Raw genomic sequence first — 4,957 nt, 5'->3', positions numbered from 1 at the left:
CACCCCGACTTCTTACAACTTGTTGCTCTCACCGCGGTCATTTTGAATGTAAATTACCTGTCAATATGTGCATTTGTTTTGTATTTTTTTCGAATGTATAAAATTTTCAATCCGCAAAACCTCTCATTCATATTCCTGGCGTCTTTATTAAACTATAACGAAAAAATAGGCATGGCTTTAGATTTTTAATTGAACTTTATATTACTTTCATTTGATCCTAGATAGCTATAAAAGTGCACTATTCCAAATATTGTGGATACTTTCTCATAACAAAAGACCAAATTAATCATCATAATCCATTCATGGACAAATTTAAAGCCATATTTAACGTTTATATTAATTTGTAGCTCATTTAATTCTCAACATTCCTCAAGTAGCACACAGCCCTCACCTCAGCTAAACAAATTTAATATCTTCTTAGTGAGGGAAGTACTAGTTGAACATTCCCCATCATGTAAGGACTCTTAACCTCTTGTGATTGGATTTTAATATTTTACCGATCCATGCTCCCTTGACAGATTATACATGATATATGTCTGCCCAATGCTAAAATCAAGATGCACAAATTTCTGATATTTGACATGAGCAGTTTAAAATATTTTTGACCCCGAAAAAAATTGGTTTTTACTGTCATTAAATACCTTTGTCATTTTTTATGTTGCTGGAATGTTCTGAACAATTATAGAAATGTGAGCCACAATGATTATTGATGACAATGCCTTGTCACTCCATGTACTACAGAGTTCTAAAATGATTGTAGCTCACAACGAGTTCACAAATGAAAAGAAGACTTCGTAAACTTCCACTGATTTATTTCCTCGGCACGACATGTTTCGATCCATAAAGGTCATTTTCAAGTACCCAAGTAGGTACTTGAAAATGACCTCTATGGATCAAAACATGTCGTACCAAGGAAAGAAATCAGTAAAAATCAACGAAGTCTTCTTTTCATTTGTGAATATCAACTTCCATATAGTTGAGCCTGATACCATTGAACGGATCACAACGAGTTGTACCTGACCTTTCTAATACCAACCTGATCCTGTACATAATGTTTCTAAATAAGAGTTCACAGTAGAGACTTCATGGACATCCAGTCTTTTTTTATATACAGAGCCGAGGGGGATGCCCTGCAGACAACCATTGGTAAAAATGCTGATAGCCACTGTCCTGTGGACGTTTGCAAACTATACATGGGCACATTGGCGTTGTCAACATCAACACTTTGGGGGGGACAAATGGGGTTATATTAAATTTTTCTATACAATTCAGGGGGGGGGGGACAAAACTGACTTTTCAAATATGTTGGGGATGCGTCCCCCATGTCGGCGACGCCCGTGCATGGGTATGTTCCTTTTATGTTATTTATGAACTTACGTACATAACCAATAGCCTTTTCCCTACAATGGCCACAATTTCCCTATGGCTTCAACATTGTCACATTATCAATGCTTGTGCTTGTGTATAAATAAGTAACACAAGATGGACTTGTTGGTGGTCATGGAGGTTCACTCTTGCCAGTGTCCAAAGGTAGGAGCAAGTTGAAAATTAGTCTAGGACACACTATTAACTGTTTCTTTTCGGGCATCATGGAAGGGAACAACTTAGCCTCCAGGATGTATAGAATATTCTAATAATTTTCATCCCAATATATTTGTCCCCCAAAAGATATATTCACATCATATTTTTCAATGGTTGGCATAGGCAGGGGCAGATCCAGGATTTCTTTCTGGGGGTTAACAAGCACGGCCGTATCCAGGATTTTGTTCTGGGGGGCACAAGGATACCTTGTAATACAAAACAAACGTAATGATAATGGGACCATATTAAAAATCTTGCCTATTTTTTAGGGTCTGGGAGGGGCACATGCCCCGGTGCCCCCCTCTAGATCCTCCTATGGGAATAGGATTCAAAGGTGAGTAATGAATGAAAATCTTCAGGGATGGTGCCTGAGGGCATTGAGAGAGAGAAAGGCTTTTGAGGTCTCTTTCATGTTGATTCATAGCAGAGACCATCAGCATTTATAAATGATGAGAAGTGTAAGAAAAGGATGGAGGGGAAGAAAACGATGATACAATTGGGAAAGGAGTGTTCTTCCAAAGGGGTGGGTAACCTGTAATATGATGAAAGTGATGATTTAATACCCTCTCAGCTAATTAATTAGATAATAATGGCGTACCTATGAATATGTTTTGGGGGATGGAGGGGCCTCTAGGGGTGACGTCAACACAACCATTGTGGGCACAATGTGGCCAACCCACAACAGCCGGCCGTACTGTGGCTATTGTGGATTGCCATTATGGCCTCATAATGGTTTCGACCCCCGGCTGTAGTGTCCCTGATAAAAATAAACTCCTTCATTGTGGGGAGGTCTATCCTCTAATGAGGGTAAGGGAAGGATAGGACTACTCTTCCTATACCTTTCAGCAAGGGTAGACGGAGACGGCGTATTTTAGAACATTGGTGGTTAGGCCCTATCCTTTCTGGATTGTAGGGGAAGGTTAGAAGAAGGGTTTCCTCAAACCTCAAAACCCTTCCTATACTCTTCAGCAAGGGTAGACAAGCGTATTTTAGAACATTGGCATGTAGGCATAATCCTTTCTGGAGTGTAGGGGAAGGGTAGAGGATGGGTAGGACTAATATAAAAGATAAAAATCCATATAATTAATATGAAAATAAAAAAAACGCTAAATAACTAATTGGGATAACTTGTAACAGTGACTTCTAAAATTATAAGACAAAAAATAGCCTTCACATGGTTTTGAACCCAGGATTCACATTAAGGGAGATGCTGAAGTAACACCTTAACAACCTCAGCTATCCAAGTACTAGAAAAATGTTGTTTATCAACGGAAGTTATAGTACAAAATCTTTAGATGAGAATATCTTTCACATCCGGACATATGTGGAAGAAAGCTGTGACTTTTTTTCTACCAAACCTATTTCGTTTAAGAAAATAACATCGGCATTCAAATACTGAACATCACTCTCGCGATGTCTCATTGTCAGCCACACAGATAGGTTACATCCTAAATATTTGAATGAAAGCTCTTCTAAAAGAGGTTTTTTCACACAATTATAGAAACTATTGTGTATATTATTGCTTTCCTTAGGAGAATTTTAAAGATTAGTTGTGCAGCCTGTCTATCTTTGCTTTCAAAGGCTGCTTATGTTCTTTTACAAAACTCAAAACTCTTGAGCAGGTGAAAGTAGCTGAGGAGATACTTTTAGGATATGTTTTCCTCAGCAATAAATGCCAAGTCCCAAGGAAGGGTAGACAAAGGATATTCCTACAATTACCTTACCATTAATTGAGCATAGAGGAAGGATTGACGGATGGTTAAGGGAAGGAGTTCCCAGGAAGGGTATAGATGAAGTATAGCCCTAGCCTTCCCTTACCCTTAATAGATGTTGGATAAAGGATAGACGAATGGTAAGCAAAGGAGTTCCCAGGAAGGGTAGAAGAAGTATAGGCCTACCCTTCCCTTAATAGATGTTGGACAAAGGATACGCGAACGGTAAGCGAAGGAGTTCCAAGGAAGGGTAGATGAAGTAGAGGCCTACCCTTCCCTTAATAAATGTTGGATGAAGGATAGATGAATGGTAAGCGAAGGAGTTCCAAGGAAGGTAGAAGAAGTATAGGCCTACCCTTCCCTTAATGCAGTGAAGACGGATGATAAGTGAAGGACTTTTCAGGAAGTGTAGATGAAGGGGTGTTCTTCCTTTCCTCTCCTCGGAATGTAGAGCGTGGGTTGAACAAGGGTAACTATCCACCATGATGGCCACTACCCTTCCTTTACCTTTCTTTTACCCACCATGTGGGAGTTTATTTTTATCAGGGGTGGCCTGCCATAATGTGGCTTAAGTATGGATAATATATAAACTTTCTTTATATCAATTTATATTAATAGAATCAACCAACTTCCATTTTAATAACTCACCAATTAACCTGTATCAATAGCAACTGTAATATACTTATGTTTATAAATGTTTGGTTTGCCATGGCAAACCAAACATTTATGGATCGTCTCAGGAAGGCCACAGATTGCAATCTGTGGCCTTCCTGAGACGATCCACGGTGTGGCCATAGTTGCGCATGTTTGGCAAGCCAAACTATATGGCTTGCCGGATATGGCAACTACAGTTGGGCCATAATATGGCAAGCTGTGGCTAGCCATAGTTGCCGCAGGTAAACCACAATTCGGCCGCAGTATGCACAATTGTAAGGTTAGTGCCAGCTAAGCTGCACACTGGCCGAATGGGGATATTTACGCCACTTCAAGGCGGCAAACTTCAATAATAAACCCGGATCTCCAGATTACCGATGTATGATAATGCCATCAAGGCATGCTGGAGCTTAAAAATAAGTGAAAATGAAAGGTACGACCATGGGTAGATGGGTACGCTGAAAAGTTAACAATTGAAATATGGAATGGATAAGAAGTATCAATAAATAACCATGCAGGGGATGAGAAATTCCTTTCCCTCCAGGAAAAAGAGATTTTGAATGTCCTTTGCGTTGATATTTCAAGTATGAGTACAATATATAATATAAATAGACTATATAGTTGTAGGCAGGAATATACTTTCGTTTTCCTTTTTTCTGCTCAGAATTTTTAGATTGCAGCTGCTACCTTGAAAAGTGTGCCATAAGATCAAAAACAAGAGATATTTTTTGCCTCTACAGAGTAGAATATAGAAGGAAAGAAAATGAGGCTCTTACTTATACATTACATTATCTTTAAACCATAATCAATAATGATAACCGAAAAACATATAAGTTAATTATATTTCGTCAAATATTTCATGAAGCAGGAAAAATGAACCTGACCCTTAAAAGAATTGTAAATGATTTTGCTCGCTGAATATAAACCGTATAAACGACCGCGAATGAAACTTTCAAAACAACCGGCTAACGTTTCTGTTTTCGTATTTTGGTCACGTGGCCGAATGGGTT

Source organism: Ischnura elegans, chromosome 7 (assembly GCF_921293095.1).
Source record: "Ischnura elegans chromosome 7, ioIscEleg1.1, whole genome shotgun sequence".
In the NCBI taxonomy this organism is placed as follows: Eukaryota; Metazoa; Arthropoda; class Insecta; order Odonata; family Coenagrionidae; genus Ischnura; species Ischnura elegans.
Note: the sequence above shows the minus strand (reverse complement) of the source record.